Source organism: Phascolarctos cinereus, unplaced genomic scaffold (genome assembly GCF_003287225.1).
Source record: "Phascolarctos cinereus isolate Bilbo 61053 unplaced genomic scaffold, phaCin_HiC Scaffold_9;HRSCAF=440, whole genome shotgun sequence".
NCBI classification, from domain to species: domain Eukaryota; kingdom Metazoa; phylum Chordata; class Mammalia; order Diprotodontia; family Phascolarctidae; genus Phascolarctos; species Phascolarctos cinereus.
This window is the reverse complement of record NW_027556402.1, coordinates 86,651,423-86,675,351: the sequence shown is the minus strand read 5'-3', so window position 1 is coordinate 86,675,351 and position 23,929 is coordinate 86,651,423. Positions and strand designations below refer to the sequence as shown.

At 37.6% G+C, this 23,929-nt stretch overlaps 2 pseudogenes; one reads left to right on the top strand and one right to left on the bottom strand.

The window, feature by feature from the left end:
- LOC144455441 (serine/threonine-protein kinase PAK 5-like) overlaps nt 1–23,929 on the top strand; it is a 209,307-nt pseudogene that overhangs the window by 40,893 nt on the left and 144,485 nt on the right.
- Nucleotides 20,735–23,929, bottom strand: part of LOC110203779 (coagulation factor XI-like) — a 33,052-nt pseudogene continuing 29,857 nt past the window's right edge.

Genomic DNA, 23,929 nt, shown 5'->3' with positions numbered 1-23,929 from the left:
TCATCCAAGTCACCTGAGAAGCTTACTTTAAAGATATAGGAAGGGGTTGGGTGTCCTTTTCTCCTATGTCCTCTGGCCAACAAAACTGTTGTCCTCCCTAAAATCTCAAGGAAGACACAAGGGAAAGATTTAGAGTACAGGCCCTGGAGCCAGAGGACCTGAGTTCAAATCTAATATCTGCTATTTATTATTTAACAAATCACTTAATCTCCTTAAAACTCAGTTTCCTCATCTATAAAATTAGGGGCTTGGACTAAATGGTTTTATAAGTTCTTTCCAGCAGCAGTCTATGATCCTATGCAATACCCACAGGCTTGTACCTCATAGTAAGTGAGAGTACAGTGGGAAGAATCTTTGCACTTAGAGTAAGAGGAGCCAAGTTTGAACCCCAGCTCTTCCATTTAACTATCTTCATGGCTTTGGGCAAGTCATTTCATCTCTCTTGCCCTCGGTTTTCTCATCTCTGAAATGAGGGGGTTGCATTTGTTGTCCTTTAAGGTACTTTTCAGCCTGAAATCTACAATTCTATGAAAACTCATCACCAAGATAAAAGGAAGAAGATTTCACCAGACACATTAGTCATTTTGATCTTCCTCTGGTTCCAGTTTCAGCCTCTTTGACATGATTTTCCCAAGGACTCTGGCATGTGAACCACAGACCTCATCCTTCTTTTCCAGGGAGGAGGATTTCTAGTAGACATTACCCCAGTAATCACTGGGGTATTGATGCCTTGTGAGATGACCCCAATGCTGTAGTGATAGTTGGAGTGTGTATGTCAAGGTCATCACCATGAACAAGCATTTATTCAGTGTCTACTAGATGACAGGCACTGTGCTAAACACTGAGGATACAAGAAAAAGCAAAGAACAATAACAAATGAAAACAAAACATGGTCCCTCATTTTAGTGAGGAAAGAAAAAGTGCAAGCAACTATGTATTGGCAAGATATATACTGGGTAAATGGGAGGCAATCTCAGAGGGAAGGCACAAGCAGTGGAGGGAACTGAGAAAGACCATCTGCAGAAGGTGGGATTTAAGTTAATTCTTTTTTTTTCAGGCAGTGGGGTTAAGTAACTTGCCCATGGTCACACAACTAGTAAGTGTCAAGTGTTTGGTCTGAGGCTGGATTTGAACTCAGGTCCTCCTGACTTCAGGGCCAGTACTATAGGGAACATTGAAAGCCAGCAGCCTTGCTTGTTATTGGAACTGCTGTCAGTCCTGAAGACTCTTTCACCGAATTAATAGTACACCTCTCCCTTTCCTACAAGGAAAGTCATTCTGAAACTTTCAATCAGGTGAATTCCCCATGTCCCAGGCCGGTAAGACTTTTATTGATCCCAGCAGCCTGCTGGCTCATCCTCTACCTCATAGAAATTAGATACCAAATGGATCATATGGAAAGGTTCCTTTAAAATCACAAAGTGAGGTGTTTTAGATTGTGTTTGCTTGTTCATTTTGCAATCTATGTTTTCAAATTATATGTAAAAACAAATTTTAACTTCTGTTTTTTAAAATTTGTAGGTCCAAATTCTCTCCCTCCCTCACCCTCTCATTAAGAAGGCAAATAATTTGATATACACAGTCATGTAAAATATTTCCATATTTGGCATGTTGCAAAAGAAAAAAAACAGACCAACAAAAGAAAAAGAAAGAAATTTTTTAAAAGTATGCTTCAGTCTGCATTCAGACTCCATCAGTTCTTTCTCTTGAGGTTGATGGCATTTTTCATCTTAAGTTTTTTGGAATTCTCTTGGGTCATATGATTTTATATGAATCATATGTGTTGCTCAAAACAACTAAGTCATTCATAGTTGATCAATGTACTATATTGCTGTTATTGTGTACAGTGTTCTGGTTCAGCTCACTTCACTTTGCATCAGTACATGTAAGTCTTTCTAGGTTTTTCTGAGAGCATTCTGCTCATCATTCCTTATAGCACAATAGTATTACATCAGAATCATATACCACAACTTGCTCAGCCCTTCTTCAATTGATGGACAGCTCCTCAATTTCCAATTCCTTGCCACCACAAAGAGTGCTATAAGTATATTTTGTACAAACTGGTCTTCTTCCCTTGTCTTTTATCTCATTGGGTTACCTACTTAGTAGTGGCATTGCAAGGTCCAAGGGTATGCACAGTTTTATAGTCCTTTAGGCATAATTCCAAATTGTTCTCCAAAATGATTGGATCAGTTCACAACTCCGCCAACAGTTCACTAATGTCCCAATTTTCCCATATCTTCTCCAATACTTGTGATTTTCATTTTCTATTAGCCAATCTGATAGGTGTGAGGGTCATACATCAGAGCTGTTTTAATTTCCATTTCTCTGGTCAAGAGTGATTTACAGCATTTTTTCATATGACTATAGATAGCTTTGATTTCTTCTTCTGAATACTGCCTATTTGTATTCTTTGACCATTTATCAATTGGAGAGTGACTCATCTTTGATTTCATAAATTTGATCCATTTCTCTTTATATTTGAGAAATGAGGCCTTGTTTGATTTCTTTTTCTAAGATAGGGTTATTTAACTATTTTATTTTCTCTTCTGCAATTTATATTTTTGTAAATATTCATCCATTTCAATTAGATTATTAGATTTATTGGCATGTATTTGGGAAAACAGCTCCTAATAATTGCTTTAATTTCATCTTTATTGGTGGTGGGTTAACCTTTTTATTTTTGGTACTGGTAATTTGGTTTTCTTTTTTTTTTAAATCAAATTGGGCAATGGTTTATCTATCTTATTGTTTTTTCCATAAAACCAGCTCCTAGTTTCATTAATTAGTTCAATGGCTTTTTTTTATTTTTCAGTTTTATTAATCTGTCCTTTGATTTATAGGCTTTTCAATTTGGTGTTTAATTGGGGATTTTTACTATGCTCTTTTGTCCAGTTCTTTTTTGTTGTTGTTCTTGCATGCCCAATTCATTCATCAGCTCTTTATTTTATTGAAACAAGCATTTAGAGCTACATATTTTCCTCTAAGTACTGCTTTGGCTGTATCCCATTAATTTTGGTATGTTTTCTCATTTGTTGTCATTCTCTTTAATAAAATTATTTATTGTTTCTATGACTTGTTCCTTGACCTACTCATTGTTTATGCTTAGATGATTAGTTTCCAATTATTTTTAATCTGTTTCCATACCCCTTTATTGAATATGATTTTATTACATTATGATCTGAAAAAGATTCATTTCATTTTTCTGCTTTTCTGCATTTGGTTGTCAGAGTTTTATGCCTTAATATGTAGTCAGTTTTTGTGTAGGTGCCATGTACCATTGTGGGGAAAAAAACGATATTTCAATGATCTTAGACAATTCCAAAAGATTCATGATGGAAAATGCTAACTACGTCTAGAGAAAGATCAAAGCATACTGTTTTCACTTTTTTTTGTTGATTTTTCTTTCTTGTGGTTTTTCCTTTTTGTTCTGATTCTTCTTTCATGACATGACTAATGTGGAAATATGTTTAATATGATTGTACATATGTAACCTATATCAGATTGCTTGCCATCTTGGGTGGGGGGGGGAAGAGAAGAAGGGAGAAAAAATTTGGAACTCAAAATCTTATAAAAGCAAATGTTAAAAACTATCTTTACTGGTAATTAGAAAAAAATAAAAATAACATTAAATGGAAAAAATGGTATTTGTTCAGTCATTTCTGACTCTTTGTGACCCCATTTGGAGTTTTCTTGACAAAGACACTGAAGTGGTTTGCCATTTCCTTCTCTAGCTCATTTTACAGATAAGGAGCTGTGACAAACAGGGTTAAGTGACTTGTTCCAGGTTACAACACCAATAAGTGTTTGAGGCCAGCTTTGAACTCAGAAGATTAATCTTCCTGACTCCAGGCCCGGCACTCTATCTACTACACCACCTGAAAAAAGAAGCTAGATAGTTCAGTGGATAGAATGCTGGGCCTGGAATCCAGAAGACCTGAGCTAATTTAACCTCTGTTTGCCCCTCAAGGAAATGGCAAATCACTCCAGTATCCTTCTCAAAAAATGCCAGGGTCAGTATTGGTGTGATATGGTCCAAGGGCTCACAAAGAGTTGAGCACAATTGGAAAAAAAGTATATTTCTTTCTATTCCCATTCAATTTTCTTCAGAGGTCTATCACATCTAACTTTTCTAGAATTCTATTCATTTCCTTAACTTCTTCCTTATTTATTTTTTGGTTAGATTTATCTAGTTCTAGAGGGGAAAGTTAATGTCCCCCAAATAGTATAGTTTTACTATGTATTTCCTCTTATAACTCATTAAACTTTTCCTTTAAGAATTTGGATGTTATACCATTTGGTGCATATATGTTTAGTATTGGTATTACTTCACTGTATATGGTACCTTTTAGCAAAATTCAATTTGACTGCTTATCTCTTTTAATTAGGTCTATTTTTGCTTTGGCTATTTCTGAGATCAGGATTGGTAACACTGTATTTTTTGTTTGTTTGTTTGTGTTTGTTTGCTTTTTTGTTTTACTTTGGCTGTAGCATAATAGATTCTTCTCCAGCCCCTTACCTTTACTCTATTCATCTCTCTCTCTGCTTCAAGTGTGCTTCTTGTAAACAACATATTGTAAAATTATGTTTTTTTGATTCACTGTTATCTGCTTCTGTTTTATGGGTAAGTTCATCCCATTCATATTTATGATTAATAACTGTGTGTTTCCTTCTATACTATTTTTCCTGTTTATCCTTGTCTTTCTCTCCTTTCACCCTGTCCCTCCTCAAAAGAATTTTGCTTCTGTCCACTGCCTCCTTCAATCTACCTCTCCTATCAGCACCTCTTTTCTTAACCCACACTCTTTCTACTTCCCTGTAGGGCAAGACAGATTTCTATACCCAACTTAGTTTGCATGTTATTCCCTCTTTGAGCCAATTCTGATGATAATAAGGATCAAGCATTGCCCCACCTCTTTCTTCCTCTCCACTGTAAAAGCTCTTCCTTTCACACCTCTTTTATGTGAGATAATTTATCCCATTCTACCTCTCCTTTCCTCCTTCTCCCAATACATCTTTCTTTTCACCTCTTAAATTTATTTTTGTGAAACTTCCCATCATAGTCAACTTACATCTGTGTCTTCTATGTGTATTCCTTCTAATCATCCTAATAATGATAAAGTTCTTTGGAGTTACAATTATCATTTTCCCATGTAGAAATGTTAACACTCTAACCTTTTTGAATCCCTTATGATTACTTTTTCATGTTTACCTTTTTATTCCTCTCTTGAGTCTTACATTTGAAAATCAAAATTTATATTCAGCTCTGGTCTTTTCATCAGGAATGTTTAAAAGTCCTCTATTTTATTAAGTATTCATTTTCCTCCCAAAGGATTATATTAGTTCACTTGGTAGGTGATTCTTGGTTGTAATCCTAGCTCCTTTGCCCTCTGGAATATCACATTTCAAGCCCTCTGATTTAATGTAGAAGCTGCTAAATCTTGTGTTATTCTGACTATGGTTCCACAATATTTGAATTCTTTCTGCTCGCAATATTTTCTCCTTCACCTAGGAGCTCTGGAATTTGACCATAACATTCCAGGGAGTTTTCATTTTGGGATATCTTTCAGGAAGTTATTGGTGGATTCTTTCAAATTCTATTTTACCCTGCATCTCTAGGATATCAGGAAAATTTCCTTGATAATTTCTTGAAATACGATTTCTAGGCTCTTTTATTTTTTTTGATAATGACTTTCAGATAGTCCAGTAATCCTTAAATTCTCTCTCCTCAATTTATTTTCTACGTCAGTCCTATTCTTTCATTTTTTTAATTTTGTTTTATTTTTTCTTGATGAATTATGGAGTCATTTGCTTCCACTTGCCTACTCCTAATTTCTAAGGGATTATTTTCTTCAGTGAATTTTTTTACCTCTTTTTTCACTTGGCCAGTTCTGCTCTTTAAGGAGTTCTCTTCCATAGATTTGTGTACCTCTTTTATCATTTGACCTATCTATTTTCAAAGGTGTTATTTTCTAAAGTATTTTTTGTGCCTCCTTAACCAAGCTATTAACTCTTTTTTCATGGTTTTTTTTTTTGCATCATTTTCTTTTCCCACTTTTTCCTCTACCTCTCTTATTTGGTTTTTAAAATCCTACTTAAGTTTTTCCAGGGCCTGAGACCAATTCAAATTTTTCTTTAAGGTTTTTTAATATAACTGCTTTGATTTAGCTATTTTCTTCTGAGTTTGTGTTTTGCTCTTCCCTGTCACCATAGCAACTTTCTATGGTCATGTTCTTTTGTTGTTGTTTGCTTATTTTCCCAGCCTATTTCTTAACTTAACTTTATGTTAAAATTGGACTCTGCTTCTGGGATGGAAGGGCCACTTTCCCAAGCTTCAGGTTTTGTATGTGGCTGTTTTCAGAGCTAGCTCTGGGGGTCTTGATGATTTCAGTTCTTCCAAGGTGGCTGCCCTCCTGGCCTGAGCTCTGGTCTCTGAGAGACTACAAGTATTCTCTTCAGTCCTGGAGCTAGGCTAGTGCTCCTCCTTGCCCTGGGCAAAATCGCATATGAGTAATGCAATAGAGATCTGCTCCCAGTTCCAGGAAAGAATCATCTGTAACCTCCTTCTGACCAGGTAGGTGTCTAACCCTCTTACCATCTGTGGGCTGAGAGCTCCAGAAGCTACTGCTGCTGCCAATTCAGTTGTTGTGAATCCTGCTCTGGACTGCATTCCACTCTTACTCCAGTGAGACAAACCCTCCTGCCTACCTTACAAGTTGTCTCGGGCTGGAAATTATGTCACCCAGTTCTTTTATTGGTTCTGACATTCCAGAATTCATTTTGAGGCATTATTTTAATATTGTTTGGATATGAATTGTGGAATACTCAGATAAATCCCTGCCTTTACTCTGCCATCTTGGCTCTGCCTCTCCAAAGTGAGTTTTCACACCCTTTTCAGATTCCAAATTGACAACCAATGGATATGTTGACACCACTAAGGGCAAAGGATTGGTGTAGTTATATGTCATTTTCTCTAAACCCTGAGTCACTTGGCTTAACATATTACTTTTTTTTATAAATCAGTATCTTGCAGTGAGTTAACATACCCATTTTTGATGAATTAGCCAGCAACTACATAGATACCAACCTGTGGTGTTCATCTAGTAACATATATGTACATATATGTATGTACATATACATATATGTGTGCATACATATATATATATATACATATATATGTACACACACACATATGTACACAAGCCCTACCTTAAGCAATGATTCAAGTTGTGAAAGATCTCTGAGTAGTACCCTGACTGGCTTACCTCCTAGGATCCTGTTGGATAAATGGAGTGGAAGGAAGAGAAAAGGATGAGGCAATTTGAAAAGGAGTGTTTTGAGAAGGTAGGGGGGAATTATGAGTAGATAACAGAAGTAAACAGAGCCAACAAAACAATATACAGTACACAATAACTACAACAATTTAAAAGGAGAGAGCAACTACACACACAAAAAAGTGAATGTTGCAAAATTATAAAAAGAAATACATGGCTCAATAGGAAAGATACGAGAAGATACTCCTTCCTCACCTCTTCTTGGAGGTGGAAGGTCCACAGTTGTTGCACATTTCGCAAGTTTTCAGACTTCTTCAATGGGTTGATAGGTTTTGTTAATTTTTTCCTCTTTTTTTTGTTGTTAAATAACATTGTTACATGGGATAGCTCACTGAGAGGGGAGAAAGGATACTGGGGAAGACTATGATGATCTAAAAAACAAGACATCAATAAAAACATATTTTAAAAAGTAGGTGACATGTATCCAAATAAGAGATAGAGAGGATCAAGGGAGTTAAAATAGATCATTCTAATTACATAAAATTTAAAATGGTTTGCACAGACAAAACCAATGGAGCCAAAATTAGAAGGAAAACAAACTAGGGAAAAATATTTAAAGTGAGTTCCTCTGTTAAGGCCTTATTTCTCATATTCATAGGGAACTGAGCCAGACTTCTAAAAGTAAGAGCCATTTTCCAGTTGATAAATGGTCAAAGAACATGAACACTCCATTTTTAGAAGAAGAAATCAAAGCTATCAGTAGTCATATAAAATGCTCTAAATCACTATTGATTAGAGAAATACAAATTAAAACAATTCTGAGGTATTACCTCATACTGAACAGATTGGTTAACGTGACAGAAAAGGACAATTATAAATGCTGGAAAAGATGTAGAAAAATAGGTATATTAATGAATGGTTGGTGGAGTTGTGAACTAGTCCAGCCTTTCTGGAGAACAATTAGGAACTATGCCCAGAGGGGTATAAAACTGGGCATACCATCTTTGATGCAGCAATACCACCACTAGGTCTCTATCCTAAAGAGATATCTTTGTGGTGGATTTAAAATATGAACTTATTACAAATATTCAAATTTAATTAATAAGATAAAACTTTGGGGGCAAGGGGCAACTGAACAATCCATACAATATTAAAATGGAGTCCTAGGTGACTTGGCTGATAGATATGCATAACAAAGGTAGGAATGATGGCTAAGTGAGTGGGGAATAATGAATGTTCTGGCATCCTTAGCCTTGAGATCTGGCTCAAATTCATTTTCATGCTAAGCCCCAAAGGTTTTACTTATCCTTAATATGTATGAATAATTCAGCAGTCACCCTTTTTACTCATTTCTGAACCCAAGTAAGATAGCTCTCTGGAACAAAGGGCTGTGCTTTCTGCCCAGGTATAGGGGTCAAAAGACCAGATAGTATCCTGGGGCTACTTAGTTTAGCTTTTTCTGTAAGGAGGGTACCTGGCAGCTATGACTAAAGAGCTAGTAACCCGGTTTTATCAAGGAGGCATTCTAACCACTGTTTCCTAACAGAATAGTAAATGGTCCAAAAGATGTTTCATCCCAAAATTGTGGGGAAAGGCTTAGTAAATTATGGTCACAGGAGATAGTAGGAGATCATCTGAGCCCAGTGGAGCAGTGGCCATCTGAGATGAAGTCACCTTCATACCAGCAGGTACCAACAGAACAATATATCCAATGAAGGCACTGCATGCAAAGGAAGAATTGTACAATGATATGAAGAGACATAGATGGTCCTGTATCCCCTAGCTATACATGTTCCCTGTGTATATGACCTTTGGGCACAATCTATTTATGTAGCAACGTTTGCCCCCAGTTTATGGGGGAAATGATCAACATTTCATTAAATGCCTTTGCTTCTAAGAAACTCTGTTTTCTAACTGATGAGAGGGAAAAAAAGTAAACGCATCATGGGGACTCATGAGCTATTGTTTTGAATGTATGTGAACCCACAGAATACCTTGAACCTGGTGTAGATGTTCTAGAGGCCCATACGTGGGCAACTGTGTCTCAGTTGCTACACTGAGGAGGACCAGGAAAGTCCTTCCATAAGAAATTGTACCTCTCAGTTAAAGCTTAAAAGAAGCTAAGAATTCTAAGAGGTAAAGGTGAGGAAGAAGTGCATTCCTTTTTTTAGGCAATTGGGGTTAAGTGACTTGCCCAGGGTCACACAGCTAGTAAGTATCAAGTGTTTGGTCTGAAGCTGGACTTGAACTCAGGTCCTCCAGACTTCAGGGCCAGTGCTCTATCCACTGCACCACCTAGTTGCCCCAGGAAAAAGTACATTCTAAATATGATGACCGACCTGTGCAAAGTCAAGAAGGTGGGAGATAGAATGTTGAATTTTGAGAAAAATAAGTAGTCCTGTTTGGCCAGAAAATAATGGACATGAAAGGGAGCAGTGTGGAATAAGATTGGGGGAAAAAAGTTCAGGGCAGACTAGGAAGGGCTTTAAATGCCAAGCAGATTCATTTGTAGTTATGATGCTAATTCTTGGATGAGTAATTTGACAAGCTGTCTCAGTGTCTGAGTATTTTCTTTGGTATTTTCTCTTGTAATCATTATGACTTGTAAAATGACTTGTAAAAAAGAAATTGATCCCTAAGTTCTGGTCTGACAGTAAAGAATCTGTTGTGTCATGAATTCCACAAATGCTCAAACTTGCTCTCATAGCTACCTGTTTCTTCTTGGGTAAATAAATAGTGTAGGGATTGATGTTCTAACAATTGTTATGAACAATGTGATAGCAAAAGAATGTGATCATGTAGTGAGGCTCACAAATAAATATCTGCCCCTTTGAAACCAGGAAGGATCTGAGTACGTGGTTAGAAACACCCTGAACCTCAGTCTTACCAACAATTACATGGAACATATCCAGTTCATTCTCTTAAGTCTGAGGCACTTATAGGTTTGTCAGGAGTCCCTGATCCCTGGATTTTCATCACAGTCACAAATAGTGATAGTGTACAGGAGAGATGTCAAACATGTGACCCACAAACCTTCTAGAATGCCTCCTGAGCCAAGATTAAAATGAAATTGGGAAAATTGTTTAATGAAATAAATAACAATATAATACCATATAGATAAGGTTAATTTGTGGGTTTCTAAGTCAGTATTCAATGGGGAGACAGGAATCTATTTCTATTTGAGTCTGCCACTAGTAATACAGAGAATAAATGACCATTAGACCCAAGAGGGCCTTAAAGACCAATCCTTAGTTTTATAGAGGAAGAAATTGAGGCCTTGAGTGGAGTTAAATAATATGCCTACTTTTAAGGTGATAGATTTAGAGCTGGAAGATATCATAAAGGTCTTCTAGTCCAATACCTCTATATTGTATATGAGGTCCTAAAGCACAGAGACATTAAGTGACTTACCCAAAGCCACACAGGTGGTAAATCGGAGAGCCTCAGTGAAACCTGTATCAACTGATTCCAAAATGGCCCCTCTTTCCACTGTGTCACTCTGCCTTCAAAAGTAAAATTATCTCGCTAGTAGCACCCGAGCTCACATCCTGTGGCACTCTGCCATGTTTTGAATGGAGTATCTCTACCACTATCCAGGAGTTTGTAGTACCCCAACTGAACAGAATTAGGTAAGTCCCTTTCCTTCCAATTAATCTCTAGCAGCCAATTAATTAACAGTAGGGCTGGGGCAGGAGCTAACTGGTTCCATGTATAATTGGGATCTACAACTTAGAAAGTCTAGGTAAAGCACACAAGAGCTTACTATATTTACAGCTACTATTATTGAAAAGTCAAATCTATTTGTACTAAGGTGTCTCCTCTCAATTGATGTCAGATAATACACACACGTGTACACACACACATACAATATTTGGTTTAGGAGGTTACAAATATTTCAGAGGCAGTTAATAAATATATTGGTTTAAGAGTGCCACCTAGTGAGTAAAGAAAGAACAGAGTAAAAAACATTTGAAATTTTTAATCTATAGGGGAGTAAAAAGAACCTGTCAACAAGCATTTATTTAACACTTACTGTATTTCACAGGCACTGGGGATACCCAGCCAAAATACTGTCCTTGCTTTCAAGGGGTTACACTGTAATGTAGGAAATAACATGTAGACAATAACGTACAAACAAGATATATAATGGATAAATCAGAAATCATCTCAGAAGGAAGGTCCCAGGATTAAGTGGGAACAGGAAAGGCCTTGAAGAAAGCCAGAAGACCAAGATGTAGAGGGAGAGAGTTACATGTATGGGAGACAGCCACTAAAAATGCTTATAGTCCAAAGAAAGAGTGTCATCTGCAAGCAACACAGATCAGTGCCATTGGATTGCAGAATATATGGAGGGGATAAGGGGGAAGAAGACCAAGTAACAGGTTTTTGATAGCTTTAAAAGCCAAACAGAGAGTTTTATAGTTGGTCCAGGTGGTGATAGGGAACTATGTGAGCTCATTGAATAGGTGAGTAGCATGGTGAGACCTATGCTTTAGGAAGATTGCTTTGACAACTGAGTAAAGAATAGACTAGAGTGAACAGAGATTTGAGGCAGGGAGACCAACCAATATTATTGGCCAGTGTTTTCAGGTATGAGGTGAGGGTCTAGGTCAAAGGTTCCCAAACTGATTTAGCCTATTGCCCCCCTTTCAAAAAAAATTACTCAGCACCCCTTGGAAATCTACTTTCTTTAACCTTTTATCATTTGTTTTGACATTCGTCACATTTCTAAAAATACAAAAGTTTTTTTTAATGACACATCTATATTTAATAATTTATTGTAAATTCATGGATTCCTGAATTGAAAGTTGGATGATGCAATATTGCTTCATGCGACTGTATAGTATCATATTGTAAACAAGTCATTATATGCACATATTTCTGCGCATGCTGGGCTTCCCCATAATGCGGGACAAGCTCGCCAGCCAACACTTACTTGTCAAGACCTGTCCTCGGACTTGATCACTGATTAGTTATAACTTGCATTTTGTGGGGTTTATTTGGAAAATAATTTAATCACCATGACTTTAACTCTTTTATACAACAGATGAAACATGTACAAACAGTTTTTTCAAAATTTTCTTTATTTTCTCTTCCTTATGCTTCTACCAGCCCCTTATTTTTATTCAATGCCCCCCATTGCACCCGAGGCCCCTACTACCCCCTTGAACCATTCCAGTGACCTCCGGCCCCAGGGCAAGTATTGCCCACTTTGGGAACCTATGTCATGGCATTGTCAGAAGAGAGATAGGGGCATAAACAACAGATGTCATGAAGGATGAAATGACAGGATTTGGTAACTGATTGGATATGGGGGTGGGGGAGGTGAGAGAGAATAAGAAGCTGAAGATAAAATCTAGGTTGTGAGCCTGTGTGACTAGGAGAATGTTGGTGTCTTCTACATTGATAAGGAAGTAAGGAAGATTTAATTCTAGTAAAAAATATTTATTAAGCATCCAGTGTATATTGAGTATGCTACTCTGAGTGTTTAGAGAGATGGGCAGGTACTTACTCTCCATTACATTTGAGTACGTGTTAGAAAGAACCCTCTGAAGTCAGAGGAATTGAATTTGGATGTCAGCTCTCCTACTAACTAGCTGTGTTGCCTTAGGGAAGTCCCTACTTCTTTGAGTCTCTCTTTCCTCATCTATAAAATAGGGGAGGGAGGTATTGATTACCTTGATTGATTACCTTTCAATCCCATTCTAGCTTTGACATTTCAAGATCTGCTTTGATAGATGCAATTTCCTTATGAAGGAATTCTCTACACTATTGAAATCATAGATGTGGAACAAAAAAAGTATTCAAGAACCAATTGTCATTTTTGTCACCTGCTTCATTATCAATCCATCAATCAACAAGTCAAGAGTTTTTCAATAAGCATTTATTGTGTAATATGTATTAGGCACTGTGCTAGAGACTGGGGTTATAAATATAAGCAAAAAGAGAGACAAGCATTTATTAAGCAGCTATTATTTGCTCATTCCTCTGGAACAACAGTTCTAAATCAGGGTGGGAAGTTAGGGAGAGGTACCATTAAATCCAGAAATACAATCAATCAGCATAAGTCAGTAGAGCTGCTTTGAACTTCACTGAATGAGCTTACTAGTTCTTCTCACTTTCCTTGAGGTTTTAACATGCTCTGGGTCCTGAGAAGCATAAGGCTTGGAGCCACATATTATATCAATTTCCAACAACTCCCTATAATCCTCGAAAATGGTAAGCAAAGAAGAAATCCATATCTTTAATTCAGCTGAATCAACTGTTCTTAGGTCAAGCACAGTCATGTATCTTCTACTAAACCCATTCCTGTGGCTGATGAAATATTTGAGGCTATCAGATAACAGTCTAGTCATTTCATACTAAATCTATGGATCTGAAAAATATGTATTTTCAAAACTGTTCAGTGTGAAAACTGCGTCTTCTTCAAGTTCCATCATTTTGCAACCCTCCGAAATAAAGTTTGATTCCAGAAAATCATTCTTTGGGCATCTTCAGTTTATCCTCTCTCAATGTTTATATGTGCAATACAAAAATACCGAAAGGCACATCTAGTGGGAAAGATGATGTTCCCTACCCCCAACTCCATGAGATTCTGGACCTCCAGGACAGACCTGATTGAAATTTCTCAGACTTTGGTTCCTATGATACCATATCCCTGGGTTAAGGGTAACTATTCCACAAGGGGAAGAGAAAAGCAAGGAAAGAATATGAAGGCTTCCACCAGAGTCTATGAGTACATCATGAAGGAAGAGTGACAAGCAGGGCAGCAAGAATATGATCAGGGCACAGGACAGTAGAGACAAGAATTGCAGGGATACACAACATGAAAGAATGGGAGGGGTTACTAATGGGTAGCAGTTTTTGAATTGTGATGATAAGGCTGTCTGCACTGATGGTCTAAACCTTTCCTCATACTAGTGTATGAGTAATGAAGAATGAATTCAAAGGTACAAACATAAAGTCAAGAAGGCTAAAGATAAGAATGAGCTGTGCCTGGTGTGGAAAGTTAAAGGCAATAAAAGGATTTTTTTCTTTTCCTTTTTTTTTCCTAAGCTACATTGGCTGATGATAACAGATGACAGAGAGAAGGCTTAGAGACACTCAAATCACTTAACTTCTCATTTCTTTGCCAAGGAGAAGAATCTCTGAACAGGAAAGGGCAGAACAAAAATGGCTGATAAGAAGTTGCTCCCAAAATTAAGGCAATTTTGTAAGCACAATGGATAGAGTGCTTGACTTCAAGTCAGAATAACCTGAATTCAAATCTTCCTCAGATACTTACTATGTGAGCCCTGGGCAAGTCACTTAGTCTAATTCAGCTTCAGTTCCCTCCACTGTCAAATGGGGATAATATAGTACTTAGCTCATAAGACTCTGTATGAAGGCTACCATAGGTATAGTACTTTACAAACCTTAAAATGTTATATAAATTGTGAGTATTAACTTAAGCATAGAGAAAGGAGAGCACCTAGCTACCAACAGCAGTCAACAAATATTTATTAAGCATTTATTTTGTCCCAGGAAATGTGCTAAGCATTGCAAATACAAATAAGAGCAAAAAGATAGTTCCTGCCTTCTTGGAGCTTACATTCTAATGGGGGAATAGAATCGATAAAAAGGAACTGGAAAGTGGGAGTGGAAGAGGTGAAATGTGGAGTCATTCACTAGCAGAGCCTGGAGGAAAATGAAGGATGACTAGATTGGACCCCTCAACAACAGAAATCGAGGTACCCAGAGAGACTGACTCACCAAGGGAATAAAGGGATTGCAGGGTGGGGGAACAGTCCAAGGTGAGAAGGGATCAGAGGCTTAGAGGCAAAATATTGGAGTCAGTCACAAGCAAAGCCATTAATGAATTCAAAGCAGCAGGTCCAGATGAATTACATCCTAATATAACTGAAAGAACTGACAGACTTCACTACTGAACTTCTGTGAGTGGTCTTTGAAAGATTATGAAATTTAAAAAAAAAGTTTTCCTTGGGATTGGAGAAATGCAAATTTTTCCTGAATTTCAGAGGAAAGTGGATGGAATTTGCAAACAATAAGCAAATGAGCTTGACTTCAATTCTTGGTATAATTTTAGAAATTACTATTAAAGGGATGATTAGTGAGCAACAAGAAAATAAAATTGTCATTGATCAAGAACAGGTCACGCCAGGCAAATCTTATGTTCCCTTTCACAGAGTTCTTAGAATGATAGCTCAACAGAGCAACGTAATAATAATTAAATATAGTAAATGCCCACATTTGCATAGCACATTACATATTTCTGATTATGTACACTATGTACTTCAACTTCCTGTTTCTACTAAGAATTATCTTCCATCCAATCCATTCAGGTAAAATCCATAAACATCATATCTCCCACCTATAGAACACAATAAATAACAAAGCATTTCAGCATACATCATTACCTTTGATCTTTACAATGACCCTTTAAAGTAGGCAGGGCAGGGCAAGTATTAATATATCTTTATTATATATTATTATATATTATCACTTATAAATTTATATTATTTATAACTTTATTAATATTATTGTACTATATATTATGGATTCTTATTATTGTTATCATTATTATTGTTGTTGTTATTATTATTATTGTTATTATACAGGGCAGTGTGACCAGGCAAAGCCAGGGCTAGAATGCAGGTCCTCAGGCTCCTAACCCATTATTCTTCTCAAAATTGCTCAATGCCTTTAAAGAGTTTATGAGATTTTAAAAGTTCGAAGGGTCTTAGATGTAGAAGTAGAAGGGACCTTCCTCAGAGGTCATCTAGCTCAACCTCCTGATTTTATAGATAAGAAAACTGAGTACCTGATGGATGGAATAACTTGACCGATGTCACCCAGGTGAGTGTCAGAGTCAAGATTTGAACTCAGTCCCTGTGACTCCTAGTCTAGTACTCCTTGAACTATTTCTACAGAGTCAATTTACCCTGAAGGACAGGGAAGGCCAGAAGATCAGCCAAGCAGCGGAGGTAATTTCTACTTTATACAACTACTGTGTGGTATTAAGGAAATAGATCATAAGATTAGAGAAACATTACAGAAAAACTAGGAGAGACCTGAGGTGTCTTGTCTCACCACCCTTATTTTATAGATGAGTTCACTGAGGCTTAGGGAGATTGGGTAGCTTCCTATGATCACCAGATTAATAAGCATCAAAAACTGGATTTGAACCCAGTTCCTCTTGATCTCTGAGGCAGCTAGCAGTCAAGTGGACAGAGAATTGGGCCTGATGTCAGGAAGATCTGAGTTCAAATCCAGCTTCACATCCTAGCTGCATGACTCTGGGCAAGTCACTTAACCTCTGATTGCCTGGCAAAATGTATCTACTGGGGAAGGAAATGGCAGACCTCCCTAGTATCTTTGCCAAGACAACCCCAAATGGGGTCACAGAGGGCTGGAAGTGACTGAAACAACTGATCAACAACAACATTGTGACTTCAGAGCCTCATAATATACTGCTTAATTAAAGGATTCATTCAACAATTTTCTTGATAGTTTAGGAATAAAATCAGCCAACATAACATATCTCTTAGGATTGCAGAGAACTAGCCATTAAGAATTGCATATCAAAAAAATTATCAGAAGCAATTTGTTTTTCTAATACTTAACCATTTTGAACAATAGAAGCTTAGAGGTTAAGCTGTTTAAAAAAAAGAGTTCTATTTAAATCAATAATTATTTATTGAGTAGTTACAGTTGACTTTTCTAAAGAAAATACAGTGCATGGGGCTAGGTGGCACAGTGGATAGAGCACTGGCACTGAAGTCAGGAGGACCTGAGTTCAAATCCGGCCTCAGACCAAACACTTGATACTTACTAAGCTGTGTGACCCTGGGCAAGTCACTTAACTCCAATTGCCTAAAAAAAAAGAAAAAAGAAAAAAAGAAAATACAGTGCAAGAAATCTTGCCAGATTTAGGAGTCAGAAGATAATCCACTGTGGACATGTGATAGTTTTAAAATAAATTGATTTTTTAAAGGTCCTCTTGTTAATTAAAATGCACAGAATGATTTATACTGCAAAGAATCCTGAAAGAAACCAGAATGGAAAGAGCAGACTTTTGCAGATTATTTTTTATGAAAGACAATGTTTTTGCTAACATACAACTATATTAGAGGAGAGGAGGAGAGGATATGTGATCCTACTGCCTCTATTGTTTGCTGACTTATAAAAATTTGTTTTATCAAAATAAAATAGCTTTAAAGACTCCTCTCAGACAAGATTTCTCCTATGTGTGTAATATAATTATATCAGACTTTAGGATAGATGAAAATGGAAAATCCATTCAACTGTTCTGACTTCACGTGACAACTCTGTGTCTTCCTAGTTTCAAATATCCATACCCAGTCACTGCTCCCACGTATATGTTATCTTCTATCAAAATATAGGCTTCTGGAGGGCAGGGACTTTCTTACTTTTTGCATTCGTAGTCCCAGTGCCTAGCACATAAAGGTAATAAGTGCTTTATAAATGCTTTTGAATTCATTGCTTCATTCATTCATGTTTTTTTCAAGCTTAGTATTATCAGCAATGGAAGTGTAAACAGCTGAGGTATTCGTCAATGTTATGAAAGTGATCTTTGTGCAAAGCCCAAACAAGAGATAGATTTCCTTTTGATGCTAAGCTTTTCAAAATATTCCTATGGATGACATTGAACTAATAACATTCTACACCCTAGCCTACCCCAACACCACAAAGCTTTCTAAGTGAAAGTCATAGAAATAGGAAAGAGATCCACAATGGGAAAAAAAAACAAAGTAGATTAAAAAAACACACCAAGGGTATGACACATACCATTGGGTAGGTAGTCTTTGAGTGAGTTTATCACCATGATCATCTCACCCAGATGATTCAGATGGGCCCAGAAATGAGTGCTAGGAAGAGATCAGGCTGCAGCACATTTGAGAAACTGCATACTGCTTTCAATAAACTGAGGCTACTCCCTGCTGCAAAACCTTTTGCACCAGTTTCTCCCTCTCTGTGACTATAAGAAAGTAAATCACTATGCTTCCTACCTTTAAAAAATTCACAAAAAGGAACATGCCATCTGAGAAGGAGAGGTCTTCCTGAGGTAAAGTCAGGCTTTACCTAAATTACAGTGAGGGTATTATGAGTTTATTGTATGCATACGAGTCTCAGGTTCTTTTTATAGCCTTAACTGGCAGCGTCACCTCCTCCCTTGCTAGCTGCCTTCCTAAGTCACTATCTAATAGCAAAAGCATGGGGATTTCTGTAGCAAAAAGATTGCAGCCACCATTTTAACTCACTTTACCCTAAGGACATCTCTGTGCAAGAGTTAGCAAATACAGAATAAAAAATAGCTTTATACCTGGAAAAGACCTTACTTATCGGGGGCAGCTAGGTGGTGCAGTGGATAGAGTACCAGTCTTGAAGTCAAAAGGACCTAAGTTCAAATCTGGCCTCAGATTAAACACTTGACACTTACTAGCTGTGTGACCCTGGGCAAGTCACTTAACCCCAATTGCCTAAAAGAAAACAGAAAAATAAAAAGACCTTAGTTATCATCTAATCCATCCCTGCACCCATTATATAGATGACCTATAGAGGTTATGTGTTTCATTCAATATAGAAGAGCTGAGACTTGAACCCAGACCATTTGACTCCCAAGAAGAACTCTTTTCATTGCACCATATTCTTAGGATTGTTTCTACTTGGTAAGATGAAATCCCGATGTATGTGAGATTCACCTGGGCTGTTAAATATCCCAGGCAATAATTAGGATGATGAGCTCTCCATCTCTGAGAGTGGTCTCGCTAAGGTTCGGTGATCACAGAGAAGGGACATGGTAGAGGAGAGTCATTCATTGTGGACATGATTTCTAAATAGCTTACATTCTAAAAGAGGTGTGGTGGCCAGCAACAAAGGGTTTGGATCTAGGAAATCAGAGAACAGTGAGTGAAGCAATAGGGCATAAATATACTCTCTCCAGGAATGTTTACTGTTGATTTGCATACTCTTCTGAAAGCAAGAGATGAAGCATTGCAGGAAGGGAAGGAGACAGACACAACCGTGCAGTAGAAGGATGGCTACAGTGCAGCTTGCTGGCTCTGGGGCTAGCTAGATGTGGAGATGTCTCACAAATAGAGCCTATTATAATAATCAAGGCAAGAGGTGATGAGGATCTGAACTCAAATGGTCATGGTATAAGTAGAAAGGGGGGACGTGCATGCGAAATTATGGAGGTAGAATCAGTAAACCATTGAGGAGGGAGGAGAAGGGAGAATGAAGAGTTGAGGAAAGTTCTAAGGTTGGGAACCTTGGTGATTAGAAGAAGGGTGACATCCTTGATGGAAAAAGAGAAGTCAGAAAGAGGGGTGGGTTTCAAGGCAAAGATAATTAGTTCCATTTTGAGCACGTCCAGTTTCACTCTCTTCTCCTGCATCTAAGACATTGTCTATTAAAATTATCTTCCAAAAAGAAGCAGCCATGGTATAGGGAAGAGATAGCTAGTCTTGAATCCAAGAAGAGCTGAGTTCAAGTTATAATTTGACACATGCTAGCTTTGTGAACCGGAGAAAATCAATTAGCCTTTCAATGCTGTAGACCAGAAATGTCAAACACACAGCTGCTTGCCTCATTTGGGAACCACTCCCCAAATGTAGCCTCAGTCAGATTAAAATGTAACTGGAAAATATTCAACAAAATGTATTAAAATGTATGAAAAACGTATAAAAACACACCAAAATGGATATCACATTTTAAAACCAAGTCTATATACTTCTGGCATGGATCCCTATTATGGATTAATGATGCCATTTCTATTTGGTTTGGCACTACTGCTTCAGGCAACCCTTGAAGCAGAGGGTATTACAAAGAATGGGCCACCGTGCCTTGGTAGAGGGAGTTTTTCTATCTAGGAATTCCCTGTATCAGTGAAATCCCAATTTTTTAAAAAGCCACGTAGTATGTCTTTAATTTAATAAATATGTATAGCAATAGGATGAGGCAGAAGAATCACCACTAGTACTTTCATTTTTAAAATTATAAAACAAAGGAGCTGAAAGTTTGCTTTCTCTCTTTGTCGTGTTTTATTTGCTGGCAAGCAGAAGTAATCCTAGGGAATAGGAATAGGAGCTAGACCTGTGGTTTCATTGTTATAGGTAATTCTCAGGTGAGGAAACTTCTTTTAATGCAGGTGGGCAGCCTGTCTGCAATGCTTAGAGAGTTGTTGAGAACAGTGTAAGGTTAAATGACTTCTCCAAAGTCATACAGCCAGTATTGAAGGCAGGCCTTGAACCCAGGTTCTTCAGGCCTCAAAGTTAGCTTGCCACTGCCCCATGGCTGACTCTCAAAATAAAATTAAAGGAAAATTAATGACTTTCTGGTGTTCATTGGCACCAAAGGAAATAATGTACTGTAAAACCATCTTGCAGTTAAAAACTTATTTCTTATTTCCTAGAAGCAAAATATATTGAGGGTCCTCTTCACGTGGAAGTGTTTTTTAGAATCCAGTCCACATACTCATCCGTGTAAACACTGGGATGTCCTGGGCGAGCACAGCCTTCCCCCCCAACTGGTTATTCCCACCAAATGCCAGATGCCATTGTGTTGACAGGATAGGGGGCCTCTGGAATCTCCCTCTGTGAGATGGGAAGAGGGAAAAGGTTTTAAAGACAGAAGTTTTGTCTTCCAAGGGACTTCAACCCAAAGAGCTGATCAGAGATTTCTGACATTGTGCCTCAGTCTCAATGCTTCAGAATTTCATGTGATTACTTTTGCCTCAGTTTGCATACTTTAGATGTGGGCATAAACCCATATGTGTGAAATGGTCAAGATTTGCCATGTATATATGTATGTATCCCAGGTTTCCAACCTTGGAATTTTTCTCAACTCTTCGTTCTTCCTTCTCCCCCTCATCAATGCCTTACTGATTCTACCTCCACAATATTTCATATATGCTCATTCTTTCTACTAATACTATAAACCTATACATATGAAATGGTTAAGGTTTGTCATCTGTGTACATATATGTATATGCATACATAAACACATGCACATCTGGCCTAGAGCACTGTACATATATACATATATATAATGTGTATGTATACACACACGCATATACATATAAACATTTTGTTTTTATTGTTGTTCAATCATTTTGGTTGTATCTGACCCCATTTAGGGTTTCTTGGCAAAGATACTAGATGGATTTGCCATTTCCTTCTCCAGCCCAATTTACAGATGAGGAAACTGAGGCAAACAGGGTTAAGTGACTTGCCCAAGGTCACACAGCTAGTAAATGTCTGAGGCTGGATTTGAACTCAGGTTTTCCTGACTCCAAACTTGGCACTCTATCAACTGTGCTTCCTAGTTGCCCTTGCTGCACATACATATATGCACATGACACATATATGTATACATCTAAATGTATATACATATATGACCCTCAGAAAGTCATTCTGAGGGTCAAATAGATAATATCTATAAAAAAGTTTAGCACTGTGCCTGACTCATAGTGGGGTACTTAATAAATGCTTGTCTTACCCCTCACCCCCACCCAATTTCCAAATAATTCGTGAAAGCTTTCTCATATTTATGCACACAATTGCACCAGGCTTCCTCTGTTACCTTGCAAGCGTCTTTCCCCCCTTCTTCATAACCAGCACAGATCATCTGATTGCTTATTTTGTGCTTTCTGTATCTCATTTGGCAATCTTTATTTGTTATTAAAGGAACAGAAGTCTTCTGAAGAGTGTCTTGTACTTTTCCTACAATAGAGAGTACACAGACCTTGGATTTTAAGTGTTTGAAAGGGATGTATTTGTAAGAATTAAGCTATGCATGTAGGTATGTACGGAGGTCAGAAAAAAAGCATTACAGTGATTGTCTCAAGATCTCTCCAAAGAACTCAGGAATTGATTGAGAGACATGGGAGACACTGATACAGGATTGTCCAACATGGCACACCGGCATCAAAGAAGGCGCTGTGTTTGATGAGCAAAGCAGAATTGTAGTAACTCAAAAGAAAGGTGATATATTCAAATTTAGAGACATCTCCCTTCCTTGAATTATTTAAGGAAGGAAAAAACACATTCAGTTGTAGGGATCAGCCTAGGCTTCATATGGCACCTAAGTTAGGCCTTGAAAGAAGAGAGGAATTCATAAAGGCAGAATCACAAAAAGAAGGAGTGCATCCCAGGCATAGAAGAGACAACCTGTGTGAATGAACTTGAGCAGAAAACCAGGACAGGTTCAAGGAACAAGGGGTAGGCCAGCTCGTCTGGAAAAGAGATAGCCTGAAGAAGATGTCTGCAATGAAGTTGAAAAGGTAGGTTTCTGCCAAACTGATCTGTTAATGCTTTAGATATGTGAACTAAAATGACAACTAGTTGGGGCAATAGAGAGAAGGCTGAGCTCTGGCACTCAGGATGACTTGAGTTCTAATCCTGCCTCAGACATTTATGAACTGTGTGACCCTCAATGAGTTACTTAACCTCTCTTAGTGTGTTTTCTCAGCTGCAAAATAAGGGCTTAGAGGGGCCAGCTAGGTGGCACAGTGCATAGAGCACCGGCCCTGGAGTCAGGAGGACCTGAGTTCAAATTCAGCCTCAGACACATAATACTTACTAGCTATGTGACCCTGGGCAAGTCACTTAACCCCAATTGCCTCACCAAAAAATAAATAAATAAATAAAAAATAAGGGCTTAGGCTTGATAGTCTTTCAAATTCCTTCCAACCCTAAATCTGACAGGGCATACACACTACCATTCAGATATCTCCTAAAGAACAGAGCATATTTTAAAATTTATTTTATTTTTTATTTGTGAATAAAACAAGCATTTCCATAATATAGTATAATAAAAAAGATGATTGCACATAAAACTGCAGATCTACTATGTATAACTTGCTGTTCCTTTTAAATATACAACAAAGCTATCATATAAATTTTTTTTCTTTTTTTCTTTTATTCTTCCTTCCCCACCCCCATATTTTAACACGTATTCATTACCTCTTTCTTTTGCCTATCCCCAGCCAGCTACCCAGCAATTGATATATATCATTTTTCCATCTCCTTTGGAAGGAAGGCATATTGGTTGCTGGAGAGCTAAAATTTAATTTTAAAGTTTAGTTATTTAGGAAAAAATTATTTCCCCACCAGAGATCCCCACTGAGCTCCCATTTAACTAGAGTTTTCTAAGCCTCTACTTTCACCACTTTGTCCTATGTGTCTTTATTGCATAGAGTGCTGCAAATAGGTCACGGATGATCAGAGAGTTTCAATTTGGAAAGGACCTTTGAATGATATCAGCCAATCCCACCCTCTCCTTTATAAAGGGACATGGAGGTTAACTGACTTGTCCAAAGAAAAAGCAGAGTCTAAGAAGTAGAGTCAGGATTTGAAATGAGACTTTCTAACGTCAAATTCAGCATTCTCTCTACTATGCTACATTATGGCTCAAGTGGATAGAGTGTTGGGCCTGCTGTCAGGAAAACCTGAGTTCAAATCCAGCCTCGGATACTTACTAGCAGTGCAACCCTGGGCAAGTCACTTAACTTCTGATTGTCTTAGTTTCCTCAACTGTAAAATGAGGGTAATAATAGAACCTACCTTCCAGGTTTATTGTGAAATTCAAATGAAATAGCACTATGTGCTAGTGCCTTTCACATAGTAGGTACT